The 16,648-nt window shown below is 40.2% G+C and overlaps 1 protein-coding gene and 1 long non-coding RNA gene across 15 annotated transcripts in view; one reads left to right on the top strand and one right to left on the bottom strand.

Moving 5' to 3' along the window:
• Positions 1-16,648, bottom strand: part of SEPTIN11 (septin 11) — a 106,049-nt gene that overhangs the window by 69,146 nt on the left and 20,255 nt on the right. The window lies entirely within an intron of this gene.
• The window catches only part of LOC140623936 (uncharacterized), a 51,090-nt gene that overhangs the window by 21,796 nt on the left and 12,646 nt on the right, over positions 1-16,648 (top strand). For 2 of the 3 annotated variants that reach the window (XR_012023456.1, XR_012023457.1), the window contains exons 4-8: positions 114-237; positions 945-1,115; positions 4,414-4,542; positions 7,884-8,067; positions 8,634-8,715. This is a non-coding gene — a long non-coding RNA (uncharacterized lncRNA). Of the gene's footprint in view, positions 1-113; positions 238-944; positions 1,116-4,413; positions 4,543-7,883; positions 8,068-8,633; positions 8,716-12,449; positions 12,849-16,648 lie in introns of those variants that run through there. The other variant, XR_012023458.1, reaches the window with a different exon arrangement.

The following is a 16,648-nucleotide window of genomic DNA, read 5'->3' as shown; positions in this document are numbered from 1 at the left end:
AAAAATAGGAACAAATAATAAAAATCTTTTTAAAGGAAGTAATGCTGTAATTTTTATTGCAGCTAATAGATGGATGATAGGATAAAATATACAAGTATCTATTTTTTTCTCAGAACTAAACCACACTGAAAGTGATAAAAGTGAGCAGAAAGGTAGAACAATGCAGTGGGAAACTGCTTGATGGGTGAAGTCAGAGGACTCAGGGCAACTCTGCCATTGTTTCGCTGTGTGACCAGGGTAAGTCATTTAACATTTCAGCCTCAGTCCTGTCAACTTTAAGATAAAGTACTTTAGAGGGGTATTGCAAGAATTAACATAATTCGCTATCCTCAGCTCAGTTTACACACTTTTCTCAGATGACTTCTTCCTTGCCCACTTTAGTGACCTTCCATAGGCTAATTACTGCCTAGTCATAACTTGCAGCTCCTCTTCCCTCCTGCGCATCCATGGTCTTCACTATGCCAACATCTCCTAAGTGGAACTCCTCCTATTCCCCATTCTCAAATTTAATCTGTCCTCCCTCACTTTTTCTTTTATCAAATGGCAACATCTACTTCAAGGTATCAGAGAGTCCCCTAGAATAACATCAATTAGCATACATATTGCTAACCTTGATTTTAAAAATGTGCATAAATTTATAGGCTTCCACCCTCTTGCAGGAAAAAAAAAAAAAAAAAGTCCCACTGTATAAATCATTCAATGCCTGCTGGCCTCTGAATTCTAGTCAAGGCTTCTCGAGGACATCTGTACCAAGCTGGCTTTTCTCCTCTGTGCCCAGATGTAACAAACACCTACCGTGCCTTTTTTAGCCAAATCTTTCCCACCCAACCCTTTAACAGACTGAATCCAGTCTATCAGTTGATTCATTACTTGGATAGTCCCCTTCTCCTAAAACTACCCCCATTAGACTTCACCAAAATTTATATCTGTGTGACATTTTACAGGATCATATTCCCCAATGGCCTCATTTTCAGATAAGGAGGCAGGTGCAGTGGCTGACTGGTTTTCCCTATAAACTGGAACAGGTGGAGGAGAGACAGGGCCACAGTGAATACCTAGTGCCCTGGCGCGCCTGATCCACCCTTCTCTCCATTACACTCGGGCTCACTTTGAAGGTAAGAATTCATACTGGTTGCTATCAGAAGCCTGATACCCAAGAGCTGGAAACAGCACTGCCTGGGTTCCTGTTCTCCTCCATCAGTGCCCCTAGCTCCTATCTTCTCTACATCCTCCCTCCCATCAAACAGTAATAGCCCACACTTCCTCCAAGATCTGCCTGGCTTGTCTGTGATTAGATTCCCACCTTGGACCCAACAGAAATTAGATTTCTCACATAACTAGGAAAAATTCTGATTAAAAGCAGTCCCCAGAAATGGGTACCTGAACTGAAGAGGGCCCCAGCAGCTGCTTACCACCCCGGATCCTGATGGGACAGGTGGGGGGATGGGAGAGGTAGAGCTGAATTATTAATAAATCAGACATTTGGCAATCCAAAAATTGTAAAAAGTGGAAGGATGCACTTTTTTTCTTACAGACAGAATGTTTTTCTAAAAGTCAACGTAAACTCTGAGAGGCAAATTTAACTGCATGCCAAGAATTAACAACAAAGGCATTTTCTTAAGTTTCCAAAGACTACCCTTTCTTTTTGAGTCAAAGTGACTAATGCCTGCAACAGCCTAATGTTACAAAGTGTAGATCAGCAGAAAGTCTCCCTGTTTGAGAATGACAAGGCCCACCTGTGCATTCCAGACACAAATGTTGCAGTGCTCAGAGGAAGAGGAGGTGGGAGGGAAGCAATGTGACAAACAGTCATGAAGTATTTATAAAGGCACGATCCAATTAGAAACAGATGCTACAGCTGTTCTCATGCACTGCTCGACATCCTAGAGATGATGAGAGGCTCTTCCCATGGCTAGCCACCCAGGAAAGTTAATGAGAAAACCATGGAAGAGGTTCATAATCATCTTAAAACCCTCTGGCTCTGCGGTGGGGTCCCAAATAACTGGATTCCACTTCAAACATATCACCTATCTTGCAGAGGAGAAGACCACCCAAATGTCTCACAGTTGCTCATTTGCCCTGTCTCTACAGTGTGGTATAGGTTCCACATAAACTTTTTCAGAACAGTGATGAATAGGAGGTCAAAGATTATTAAGAGCCCTTATCAGTTGGAAGTTTTTCCTTCAACTTCTTACGTACAGTTGTACTCCTCATATTCACACATCAACTCCTTAGTGCTTCCTATCTGAGAAATCTCATGGCTCAATTCACGTACTTCTATTTGCTGAATGCATTAATCTGCAAATAATGAACTATGGATGGGACACTTCCTTCCCTATGCCACCATTTCTATCACCGGATATAAATTAGCCACTTCCTTTTTGAAAGATCTAATTTATTTCTGTCCCTTTCTGATAATAGAAGAGGATTTCAGTTACGGTAATGACCATGTAATAGTAGTCCCTGAAAAAGAAGAAAAATCCAAACCAGCTCTAAGGCAGTCCATAAACAAAAGCACCACGGATATTTCAGTCCCAACCACTCAAAATAGTCATATTCAGGCCATATACAGTTCCTAAACCAGGCTGGCCTAGAACATTTCTGAGTGCAGTGATAGATTTCCAGCCCCTGAAAATTGAGGGGTTTTACCACAAATGACCAAAGCCATGGTAAATACATTCTTAGGAAATAAACATACAAATTAACATTTTATATCACTCTGCAAGTATTATTAATCCTGGCCAAAATTCTCAAGCCTTCCTAAGAGCTCTACTTCATCTTAATCTTAGCCCTGGATGAAACACTATCAGTGTGAAATAGAAGTTGTTACATACATTTGGCAGCATTTATTAGTTTCCTGTTGCCACGTAACAAATTATCACAGATTTAGGGCTTGAGACAACACCTATTTATTAGCTCTTGGTTGTGAAGGTCAGAAGTCTGGGTGTGGCGTGGCTGGGTTCTCTGCTCAGGATATCAAAAGGCTGAAATCAAGGTGGCAGACAAACTAAGTTCTTTTTGTTTATTTATGATAGTCCCACAGAGAGAGAGAGAGAGGCAGAGACATAGGCAGAGGAGAGAAGCAGGCTCCATGCATCGGGAGCCTGACGTGGGATTTGATCCCGGGTCTCCAAGATCGCGCCCTGGGCCAAAGGCAGGTGCTAAACCGCTGCGCCACCCAGGGATCCCACAAACTAAGTTCTGATCTGGAAGCTCTGTAGGTGAATTCCACAACCAAGCTCATCTGGGTTGTCAGAATTCAATTCTTTGCAGCTGTAGGACTGAAGTCCTTTTCTCCATGTCTGCTATCCACCAGGGAATGACACAAAAGATCACCCAGTTACTAGCCATGTGACCACCTCCTCTTCACAGCCAACACAGAATCCCTCATGTGCCTCTTCACATTTCAAATCTTCAAAAAGAGTCTAGTTCCTTTTAAGGGACTGACTAGGTCAGGTCCACCCAGGATAATCTTCATATCTTAAAGTCAGCTGTGCCATAACAACTTAATCATGAGTGACTATCCCATCATATTCCCAAGTTCTGGATGTTATACGGGATGTGTTCACCAGGGAGCTGGGATTTGGGGGCCATTTTAGGGTTCTGGGTTATAATATTCCTATATTTTTCTGTGTAAATTTAGGATAGGCTTGATAATACCCTATGATATGATAATAGCAAAAAGACAAATTAGTAAAAGGATAGAAAACTAGATCTCCCTCAAGTTACCAAGGCAAGTTACCACTAGCTAGCTAGAGAGTCATTTTGCTTTTGGAGGAAGCCTTCCAATAATGGAAGTAAACTTTCCAAATATTTAAGTGACTCTACATAGTAAGAATTCTAGGAAATGCAAAAGCTTTTAAGGAACTTAAGCCTTATTAGGAGGAAAAAGCATTGAGATAAAACAGAAGTGCCAAATGTTTGGTGATGAAATATGGCACAAAGGTTATCAAGGTTAGACAATGGAGATTGACATGGGCCATAGCAAAAAAGTAAGGCTTTCTTAGAGGAGGACAGATCTGGCCAAGGTCATGATAAGATAAAAATAAGATTCAGACTATTGTGGGGAAGGAATGGAGACAGGAGGAGAGAAAGGAGTAGTATGTCAAGGGAAGCAGCAGGAAAACAAAGAGATCCAAAGGGCATAGAAATCAATGAAATGGAAAAACTGAAGAGTAATTAGAAATAGAGGATATAAGACTAAAACTGGTTTGCATTTCAGCTTACTAGAAATACTCCTTAAAGTATTATGAAGATACATATAAGCAATACATAAGTAAGTACATGCCCAGGCTCTGTCACTGGGGGCTCAAGTGTTGAATGAGGGATGGGAGTTAGGAACAGTCACTGAGCAGTCACATCATATTTCGTTTCCTACCAACCAATGCACTTATGAACATATCTTCTCACCAGAGCAGCAGACCAAAGAATCTGAAGTTTAAAGAATGAAGAAATGAAGAATTAAAATCTGAAAGAAGTGAAGAATCTGAAATCTAGCCAAAGTTTTAACCCAGATTATAAGGCTGGGTAACCATTCAAATGGTAAGCTATTTCATGCAAGCTTTCTTTAAAGCATTAAAAAAATAAAATAAAATAAAATAAAGCATATCTTGCAGAGACAAAAACAGATTGACTCCATTAGTTAGGACTATAATTTCGGCTATTCTTTTTTTTTTTTTTTTTTTTTAAGATTTTATTTATCTATTAGAGAGACAGAGAGTGAGAGATTGAGGGGGCGGGCAGAGGGAGAAGCAGGCTCCATGCAGGGAGCCCAATGTGGGACTCGATCCTGGGTCCCCGGATCACACCCTGGGCTGAAGGCGGCGCTAAACTGCTAGGCCACCAGGGCTGCCCAATTTCTGCTATTCTAATCAAGCTAAAGCTTTCTTCTTTCTTACTCTGTTCTTCTGCTCAAAAATAGAACCAAGTGACCTCTAAAAAAAATAAATACATACTCCCATCAGGAGACTAGACAACTCTGTGCCTTAAAGATGTTAACTGCATATTACAGAAGCATACATCCAGCTGTACAAGAAAGTTGGTTTAAGGGTTTTCCCATACATATTGGTGTGCTTAGGAAAGTAGACCCAAGGGATTATAACTTTCCTCTACTCTCAAAGGTTTGCTATTGATGGATGGTTCTGGATGCTGGCTCTCTTGTCTTGATCAACTAATGCAAAACAAACCTTCTTTTCACATGCTGCCACAGAAGAATGTTCCCACAGTCCCCTCTACCCCCTCCACTGTCTCTTAAAGAGGCATTTTCATTATCATTATTATCACGGTATTTCTGAATAATCAAGTAAAACCCAAGGAGGATACTACATACAAAATCTGTTATAAAATCCCATTAGCTCTTAAAAATAATATGTGCAGCAAAAAGCAGAGGCTACATATTCTTGCATGTTGTTCCCACAAAGCACAAAGGGTTTGGGTCTACAGCCCAGATTTCTCACTGAGATGGTGTCAGGTTCCATCTCAATGCTCCTAGATTAACAGATTAAAAATTAGGGGATATGTGAATGGGAATATGTTTCTGACATAGCATGATTACAGGGAGGCATTAAGCTGAAATCCAAACTTGAAAAATTACAGCTTGGCCGTAATTCATATATTCCGTATGAAGAAGAAACTGAGAAAGTTAAATGGGATCCAGGGTAAAAGAAAGTCTTAGGCATCGATCCAAGTAGTTGCCTTTAAACTCTTCCAAAGCCTAATGGTTCATTAGAATAATTATTATTCACATAGTGAAATGAAAGGCAAGGGGGAGGGGTGGAAAGTGATCTTTATACGGGCAAAAGCAAGAAAAGCAACTTTGGCCATTTGGATTTGAGAAAAACCCAAGGCTCAAATCCCTCCCACATAAAGAGGGTCAGACCATATATCTTACTATAATCATGGCTACACAGAGTTAAACCCCTTTTGCCACAATTGCACCAACTGTACATAGTGAGGTTGGTTATTACCAAGAGTGGGTTTTGTGCATTGTGGTAGCTGCAACCACCAATGTAGGGAAACCAGGCTTGGCATCTTTCCCCAAAATGCCTGCTCAAGCCAACTACCTACACACTCTTTAGCCCAGGTATTAATAATTTGGAAGCTAATGTGACAGCCACAAGTCATCTGGCTACTCACATGCACAAAAACATCAAAGAATAATCACTAATTATTAGTGAGGCTTCATTCCTTATGGAGAGTAAAGCATTAATAAATGTACTTCATATTCTGGGCTCAAGGTAGAAAAGTAGATTGATATCTTTTATTTTTTTATTTTTTTAAAAGATTTTATTTATTTTTTCATGAGAGACACACACACAGAGAGAGAGAGAGAGAGAGAGAGAGAGAGAGAGAGAGGCAGAGACACAGGCAGACAGAGATGATATCTTTTAAAGGTATCAAATCAAAGTTGCCTGAAGTACCTGAATAATGGAGGTTAAAATACTCAGAGTAGCAAAAAGAGGCAACAGGCTCTAACACTTTCTTAGCCAGGAAACTAAGAAAGGGGGGGAGGGGGTAATATTTCCCTTGATTGATCAACCAAGAAGCAACAGCTGAAGATTTATGTGAAGACTGCAATGCTAAGTGTGGTTTAGCAAAAACAAGATACTCTGAGACTACCATGTGTGGTCTCTTCTTTGAGCATTTCAGTATTTTCCTCCTTCTACAACCCTCTACATAAATAATGGTTCACTGGATGCTTTTGTGCCACATACAATACCTGGACCTTTATATAAAATCTTCCCATTGAGGTACCTGGAGGCTCAGTCAGTTAAGTGGACAACTCTTGATTTTGGCTCAGGTCATGATCTCAAGGTCCTGGGATCTAGCCCTGGTCAGGCTTTGCACTCAGTAGGGAATCTTTAAAGGACTCTCTCTCTCTCCCTCCCTCCCTCCCTCATCTTCGCATGCACACGCACTCTTTCAAATAATAAATGAATCTTAAAAAAAAATCTCCACTTAATCCTAATAACCCTGTGAAATAGATATTATTGGCTCCATTTTATAGATGAGGAAATAAATCAAAGCTCTATTAAATGACAGAACCAGTATTCAAAACCAGTTCTGCCAGATGGTAAGTCCATTACCACCAACACCTAAAGCTGGACCACTTCTTTTCGAAGCACACCCACCTCTGCACAGAGAATTTTTCCCTCCTCAACTCTACCCGTCAAATCCTTCTCATCCTTAAAATTCCAGGCAAAAATTCCTCTTCTGCATTAAGCTTTACCTGGATCTTGAATTACACACCATTGTTCTCTATGTTGTAAGTGTTTAATTCACTCTGTTTGGGCCACTCAGCACATCCAGCATTTGGCACTACACTTCTACACTTAGCTTTCCACTGGTCCAGCCCCCAGAAGAATGTGGATTTCTTTAAGGACAGGAAACCTGTCTGGCCCATCTTACATTGAACCCTACCGCAAGGTCACGTGTGCCAGTGCTGTATATTTAGGGTGAATGAATACAGAGACTCAGTTCTCACACAGTTAACAGTCTTCCTCTGCCTACTTTAACAAAAAATAACTGCCATAGAAGAGTGGCATTATTATGAGCTAAAAGCCTCAAGATACGTTTGATGGAAGAGATGAGGTTTCAGAGGTCATTGGAAAATGGAGAATTAATGCTTCAGCTGCATGCCTCAGTATGGTCACTTCCCAATACCAGAGGCAAGCAATTGTGCCTAGTTTGAGGTCAAAAATCACAGAGGCTCTTGCTCTCAGGACGTAATTATTCTGCTAAAGTTAAAGTTAACACTTATAAAGCACTTGTGTATGCTTACACACTCTCTCTATATATATTTATATGCATATGTCAGGCATCAACCTGGATACTTTACATTGATCTGACTTTTTTTTTTTTTAATTTTTATTTATTTATGATAGTCACACAGAGAGAGAGGGAGAGGCAGACACACAGGCAGAGGGAGAAGCAGGCTCCATGCACCAGGAGCCCGACGTGGGATTCGATCCCGGGTCTCCAGGATCGTGCCCTGGGTCAAAGGCAGGCGCTAAACCGCTGCACCACCCAGGGATCCCTACATTGATCTGACTTATCATCACTTCTGAGGTATGTACTATTACTATTCCCATTTTATTTTTGTTTTGTTTTGTTTTGTTTTGTTTTACTATTCCCATTTTAGAGTTGAAACTCAGAGACTGAGCTGCTCAGGGTCATGCAGCACACATCAGTGGTTCATGGGTAAAGTGGCTGCCTCCAAAGCGTATGCTACAACATTAACAAGGCCTGGTCAATCTGGTATACACCAGAGTGATAGGTGTGTCTTGGCCATCGGGGTACATCCACAGCTTCCACAAGTGCATTGCACGACCGAAGTCACCATCTCGCAAGGCCAGAAATACTAGAAGCTCTGCCACACACACCAACCCTAGGCTGCCATGTGGGAGGATGCAAGGAAAGTAGAGGCTAAGGGGAGTGTGGAAACAAGCAAGAGAAAGGAGAGTCTAAGAGGTGCACTTCTACCACCAACTGCCCAAATTGACTTCTTTACTTCTCACACAGAAGGAACATGTCTAACCTAAAGATTATAGACTAAAGCTGAGCAGCCGACAATACTCACTGGCTCATCTAAAAAGCAAACATATCAAGCCTCTTTTCTTATTTCTCTCTGGCAGGGCTAGGAAAACTAGTCACAAAGAAAACTCAACCAAAGCTCTTACAGAAGATACAAAGAACATGCATGCATCAGACAGAAGGGTAAGAAAGGCAGTGGCTGCCCTAATTAAAACCACATGACTAAAGCATCAAGTATCCTCCCTTCTGCCTTAGTGATTCACATACCACTGAGGAGCAAAGACAAATACAGTTGTGTTTCCCCTAAAATTTCCAGTAGTAAGGGCTAGAGAAGAAGAAATATTTTCTGTACCCCTGCCTACTGTGTGCAAGGAACTGGCAAGCCATTTTAGCAACTTAATTCTGCTAAACAAATTAACAAATGCACCTTGAGATGAGAAGACATCTCCAGATTCATGACCTCATCCTGTCTAGAGGAGAAGGTTTAAAGAGATTTATCACCGGGATCCCTGGGTGGTGCAGCGGTTTGGCGCCTGCCTTTGGCCCAGGGCGTGATCCTGGAGACCCGGGATCGAATCCCACATCGGGCTCCCGGTGCATGGAGCCTGCTTCTCCCTCTGCCTGTGTCTCTGCCTCTCTCTCTCAATCTGTGACTATCATAAAAAAAAAAAAAAAAAAAAAAAAAAAAAAAAGAGGTTTATCACCCACAACTCTAAGACTAAAGAGAAAATAAGTATCTGTTGATATACAGATGGAGCACCATTATCCACTTCTTCTGAGTTTATATTACAAACTAGACCTTTTCAAACTAGTAATATTGTCACCCTCAGGGTGACTAACATTCCTAATCCTAAAGCTCACCCTGAGCAAGGCATTACTTGGCAATTTCACTTAAGTTGTTTCATTTATTGTAATATGTATTCAGACTCCCATCTAGAGTGCAAGGCATTTTACTTGCAATCACTTCTGCAGCTTACAATTTGTGCAAATGTTCAAATTACTAGCCACTGTGGCACTGACACAAATACGCATTTTGTTTCCTTAACAATCTATGAGGCAATTACAAACAGTTTACTCAGGCCCATGGAAACCATATTCAGATTTCACCTATTTAGGCAATAATATTTTTGCGTGGGCAAAAAAGGCAAAGCCATCTAAAAATCAAACTTCTATAAATCTGAAGTTACATATTATTGAATACCATTTTCTTCTCCTCCAATAAAAACTAGTAGTTGGCTTTCTCCTGAATTTTTCCTATGGCCTAAATTTCTCTCTCATCCAATATGCTGCCTTCAGAATACTCTCCTCTCCACCTAATTCCATATTATACTGTGCAGCTCCACTAATCCATCTTAAAGCAAATAAGCACACACACATATAAAACTCCTTTAGCCATTACATTCCAAAGCTAAAAATCCTCGAAGGCTTCCAGCTCTATTCCAGGTAGGATCTACTTTAAATGACATATACTACCATTCCCCTGGGCTTCAGTTTCATCATCTATAACACAGATAGATAAGAGGAAAGGAGTGGTTGAGGAAGAGTATATGAATAATGTCTACTTCTTAAATTATGGGACTCTGTAACTCACAATGTGGTAAGAGAAGAAAAGTTGCCAGAGCCTACATTAGAGTAACTATCAGGCTTCAAATAAAACCTTACTACAAGTATTCAATCACCAAAACAAGTATAAAATATTGAAGCCAAATGTGAAGATACAACAGAGGGATGGATCCTAATGCAAGTCAAATAGTGGGTTGCCCTCTCCAAGAAGTACAACCTTAGTATAGTTTTGAAACCACAAAACCAGCCTATTTTCTAGCAGAAAGCAAAACAACTAACCAGCCTTTGTGGACCTGTATTAATGAGACACCAAAGGCTCAAAGCAGTGGGAGGCTTTTGTCATACCATTCCCACATCAAGAGAGCTCAGGATTCTAGCCCCCTATTTCAGTTTGAGAATCTCTAATTTTGTTTATTCACACAATGAGAGAATGATAAGCCTTAGGCCTTGTGTTAATACCTTGTACAGGAAGTGAAAAAAGACTGATGGATATAGTTATAATTCATGTATCCAAACAGGTATTTTTTAGACCTAGAAAGATTCAGAAGATCCATGCAAAAAGAAAAGAAAAAAAAAAAAAAAAGAAAGAAAGAAAAAAAAAGAAAAAGAAAAAGAAGAAAGAAAGGATTAAATGAGAAAAAGAACAGATTCATTGGCTTCCTCGGTACTAGAAACCAGAGCTTTCTTTAAATAGGTCTGTAACATACCCTTACCATGTAAAGAAAATATAACAAACACTGGTACACCCAGTACCTAGCCCAAGTAACTGAAGATTATTGAAAGTTTTGATGCTCTATGGTACTTTACATGATGGCACCCCTGTCTCTCATGTCCACCACCAGACGAAAACACTATCCTTATTTGCATTGTCATTTTCTTGTTTTTCTTTACAGTATTAACTTATACACCCCCTCAGCACAGTCACTAAGAGTCCTAACTTCAAAATAATAGAAGTGCCCACTTCCTCCTACATGCCACCCAATGCTCTTCACTACAGGGGAATGAATGGGGAGACAGAGATAGGAGAGTTACCTTATTCTTTTTTTTAAGATTATTTATTTATTTATTCATGAGAGACAGAGAGAAAGGCAGAGGGAAAAGCAGGCTCCCTGTACTCCCTGTAGGGAGCCTGATGCAGGACTAGATCCCAGGACCCCGGGATCATAAGCTGAGCCAAAGGCAGACTGTTAACCACTGAGCCACACAGGTGCCCTAGGAGAGTTCCTTTAAAGGAGTAGTTATCAAAGTATGGTCAGAGGTTTGCTGAGGCCTCTCCAGGAACCTATTAGGTGTATGTAAGTTCTTCCTTTTCTAACTATCTATGTGTGAGGCTAGATCTTTGTGTACTTCAACCAAAACAATATAGACCATTAGATTAAATGAAAAGCAGATCTGAAGACTCAGCTGTCTTTTATTAAGTCAGACATTATTTATTTTTTTAACTTTTTATTTATTTTTTATTTTTTTAATTAAGTCAGACATTAAAAAGAGCTGCAAAAATGTAAAACAATGCATCTCATTAATTTTTTTCTTTGAAAAACATGATTACATTTCATAAAACCATAGAATGTGATTATTGTTATTTTTAATAAGTAAACATTGTTAAAACTAAAAAAAAAAAAAAATAGATTGATGTAACAAAAACCCCTTGGGAATGGCTATGGGACATACTTTCTTTTGTAAAGTATACCAACTACCCAAAATGTCCCAAACTGACATTGTCCCAGTAAGTACTTTGGTATGGCAGAGAGAGCTTCCAAATGGTGTTCTGTGCTGTCTCTAAGTCACCGGTTACTCTTAATTCTGCAGGCTAGAGAGAGGGGCATACACAGGCAGAGCCAATGGTAACCCAACCTATGTTACATAAGACTTTTACAAGGGCTCACATTTTTTACAAATGGTGGCTGACTATAAATGTCTAAGTGCACTAAGGACCTAAGTTAAACTCAATTCATAGCATCTGCAACCCAGCTCTGAAACTGTTGAGATATTTTGCATCATAAATCAGTGGGTGACCAGCATCCTAAACATGACATAAGAGACTGGAAGGGGATTTAGGTTTTCTCCACTGGGGAACTAGAAACCACCAAAGAATCTGCTGACAAACTACCTATCTAGAATGCCTCAGTTCTACTGTCCTTGGATTTGTAGTATAAGCAAAAGTCAGGGAATTTGGCTCCAGTTCTGAGTCTATGGGCTAAAGCAGGTCACTTACTCTCCCGGGTCTTGGCTTCCTTCTCTGTAAAATGAAAGAGCTGGATGAGATTATTTTCTTTTAAAATCCTTCCTGCTCAAACACTCTGTGAAAGCCCGAGCAACAAAAACCTGAAGCGGTGCTCATTTTGTCTCCACAGCATCTAGGACAGTGTGTGGCAGAATGTCAGGGATCAACATGGGTTACTGAGCTGTAAACAGTTGACAAGCACCACAGCTAAGGGCTAATTTTAAAAAGGAAGAGGAAGTAGGGAGCGTCAACATGTGACATCCAGGATGTTTTAATACAGACTTTACCTACTGGGTAGAAGGTGTAACCACCACCAATATTAAAGGAGAGAGAACCCAATTCTTAAGGCTTAAATGGGCAGACTACATCTGAGTGATCAAAAGAACATGGCCATGGTGAAAACAGAGACCCAAAGCCAGAAGTAGTATTCCTGGGGCTCAAATAAACCCTACTTCTCTAGAAACCTCAAGAAATGCCTTTATCTACAAGAGGAGGTAAAAGTGCTTTCAATTCACCCAAACTAGCAGAGATAAGAATGCAAAGATGTCCATGAAGTGTACTGGAACAGTGCAAGGACCCCACTCCAGAAGTAGCGGCTTATTGCTTTAAACCGATAAAACTTGCTAACATTCATACAGTTGTTTATATCTTGGACACTACTTTACTTGCATTAAAGTATTATGCATCCTCAAAGCCTGTAAGAAAGATCCTATTATCTGCATTTCACAGATGTGGAAATTAAGTCACAGAGATATAAAGAAACTTGCCCAAAGTCTCAGAGCCAAAGTAAGTAATGAAGCCAGAGTTTTTAAACATGCTTTATCACTATTTAATTATTTCAGTGATTTACCTCAGCATTTCTTCCATATAAACAAATTTTGGTTTCTGCCCTGTTTGCTTGATACATGTCACATTTCCACTGAAGTGGGAAGGTCAGGTTTAGGATAGTACGACAAAATACATGCCAAGTTGGGGAGTTAACTGTTGACAGAGAAGTCCTGGGAAGATAGTCATGCTCTGAGCACCAGTAAGGGGGCTGCTTCCCTCATGCATGCTCTGTGTGGCTGCCTCACACACATGTATGCATCTCATAAAGCCACAGCAACAAAGTCCATCCAATCCCCTTGCACCACAGCAATATGGAGGCTTGCCTGTGACCTGAGTGAAGGGTACAGAAAGCCAGGCCACAGCTTAGAAGGAGACTGGCCCATTCCTCACTTGGGCAGAAGGTAGCAAAGCCAGGGTAGAAAAGTGGGACTTTGATTTGTTTTTAAAGGTTTCAAATAGGGATCCCTGGGTGGCTCAGCGGTTTGGCACCTGCCTTTGGCCCAGGGCCTGATCCTGGGGTCCCGGGATCAAGTCCCGCATCGGGCTCCCTGCATGGAGCCTGTTTCTCCCTCTGCCTGTGTCTCTGTCTCTCTCTCTCTCTGTGTGTGTGTCTCTCATGAATAAATAAATAAAATCTTTTTCTTTTATTAATCTTTTTTTTCATTCATTCATTCATTCATTCAACAGAGAGAGGGAAAGAGAGAGACCACAAATAAGGGGAGAGGCAGCAGGGGAGGGAGAGGCAGCAGGGGAGGGAGAGGCAGCAGGGGAGGGAGAGGCAGGCTCCTCACTGAGCAGGGGATCCCACTTGGGGCTCAATCCCAGGACCCTGGGATCATGACCTGAGTGGACACTTAACTGGCTAAGCCACCCAAGTAGGCACGCGACTCTTGATCTCAGCTCAGGCCTTGATCTCAGGGTCATGAGTTCAAGCCCTGCCCTGGGCTCCATGCTGGGTGTGGAGCCTACTTAAAAAATAATAAAATGAAAAATAAAGACTTCAAGTAGTGAAGTCCTACAAAAACTTCTCCAAGTAAGAGCAACTAATGCAAGGGCAGGACAACAGATCTTGAGAGAATTTGATTTTCAAGTAGAACAGGCACAATCATCAACTTCAAGGACTCATCATATAGTATCTTCCCAAAACCTTTTTTAGTTTTAAAAAATGCATAACAATCACATTTGGAAGGCTTGGGGTTCAGAAAGATTTGAATTCAAATCTTGATACCATTTTACTTACTAGCTGTGTGACATTGGGCAAGTTATTTAACCTTCTAGAGCCTGTTTTTCTTCTGTAAAGTAGCATACATATAAGTTTGACTAAATGAGATAATGCACATAAAGTGCTTAGGCACAGTGCCTGAACACAGTGTCCAATATTAGTATTATTAGTATTATTATAGTATTACTAAGAGAACTTTAATCTATAAACCTGCAAATAACCCACTTGAAAGGAGTGTTAAAAGGGGATTTCTCCACACCCCCCCACCCCCGCCAAAAACAACCATTTAACTTAAAGACCCCATCGCTAACCCAAGCTCCTCTGCTTGTTCCTCCATCTAGCTCTAGTTCACTGTGTACTCAACTGCTAATTACAAGTTAGGTGTTAATTATCTCATAAAAGTTTCTTCAAGTCACAGAGCACTGAATGTCTGCGTCTCCAAAAAAGGCTGGATTCTTGAGCTCTGTTATTTTTCGTGTCCTGGGTTCCAGCCTCTTCTCTTTCTGTCTCCTCTTTGAGTTGTTTCTAATTTATTATTTCAGGACATCTCACACTGGATGAATGGACTCTGTTTCTTAACAGTTGCTACATTCTTGTCCCCTCTAACCACTGAGCAAAAGACAAAAACAGTTGTTAACCATAATTAAATGAACTTCAGTGAAGAGTGAACTAGATTTCTAAAACAAGACCCAAAATACATGGGATCCCTGGGTGGCGCAGCGGTTTAGTGCTTGCCTTTGGCCCAGGGCGCGATCCTGGAGACCCGGGATCGAATCCCCACGTCAGGCTCCCGGTGCATGGAGCCTGCTTCTCCCTCTGCCTGTGTCTCTGCCTCTCTCTCTCTCTCTGTGTGACTATCATAAATTTAAAAAAAAAAAAATCTTAAGACCCAAAATACAAACCAAAAAGAAGATGGCACACTTAAAGCTTCTGTACAAAACACCAAAAACAAAAGTAAAGACACATGGCAGACTGGGAGAAGATTATTGCACATATAAAAGGATGAATGTCAACAAGATAGACAGAAATAGCCCAGCTAGGGGTTGGAAATGAAGGAAGAGCAAGGATGTAAATAGGTTATTGATAGTAAAGTAAGTACAAACGGCTAATGACTACATTAAAAGATGTCCAACCACACCATCATCATGGTAGTGAGATATCATAACCACCTAAAGTTTGTTGTATCTTGCAGAGCCACTGACCATCTTAAGAATTATGACTTCAGAAAAGTAATTTACATCCCTATATTTTAAAAGTCCTATTTTTTAAAGATCATGTAAAGCTGGACAGAAAAGAGGCACTGAAACAACTTGGCATTTCATACCCACACTCTCACTGGCTTATTCCAATATTCTTTTAAGATGCGAACTGTTATCACTGAATAAGATGCGCACTGTTATCACTGAATAGCCCCAAGGTCACATCCCTGTCAAGGTGATTTCTTTTCCCCACTCTCCCAAGCAAATACTATACTGTTCTAAAAAGGTCATAAAAGTCTTGGTATATTCACAACTGTTGTGCTACCTGCAGACAAGATTCAATGATCATAATTAAGGAATATTTAGCTAAAATAACTAACTTCAATATTCTGTTCTAGAACAATGCATAAAATGACTTAAGTTTTAAGAATAATTTGTGTTACCTTTCACCAACACACACCTCAGGCAGGGATGCATGAAGTCTCTGGTGCCGTTTTTAGATTTAATCTTTAAATATCAATATCTTCAGTGACAGGCTTGAAAAAAATATCTCTGAAATCAATATAAAACATAAAGCAAAAACAAAAAACAAAAAAAACATAAAGCAGCATGGAACAGTGTTCTAACCATTGGCTGCAAGTCAATCCGGAGTAAAAAATTGCAGCTCTGCAACTTTTGGGCTGAATGACTTGAGGCAGGTTACTTCTAAGTCTCTTTTTCTTTAATTGTAAAATAGGGATACTATCTATATTACAGGCTTGCTATAGTTTCAACTGATATAATAGAAAGCCCCTGGTACAGTCTTGACCATTTTAAGCAATTTTCATAGTAGACAATATTTAAAATGTTTTTCTCTACCAATTTAATGTTAATTTTGCTAACTACTGAGTATGTTTATGTGAGATCTACATATCATACATAAACTTCTAAAAATATTCTAAATATTTATTCTTGCCCTGAATGCTGTACCCTCACTTCCACAGGATACCTACGAAAAACCACTTCTCATGCTATAATTTATAGTATTTTCACCAAGCATGTTCAGAGTTCTCTGAAAGATTTTAAATAATGAAAATACTG

The sequence above is a fragment of the Canis lupus genome, chromosome 33, assembly GCF_048164855.1.
Source record: "Canis lupus baileyi chromosome 33, mCanLup2.hap1, whole genome shotgun sequence".
NCBI lineage: Eukaryota > Metazoa > Chordata > Mammalia > Carnivora > Canidae > Canis > Canis lupus.
The sequence above is the reverse complement of the archived record's forward strand: the minus strand, read 5'-3'. Positions and strand labels throughout refer to the sequence as shown.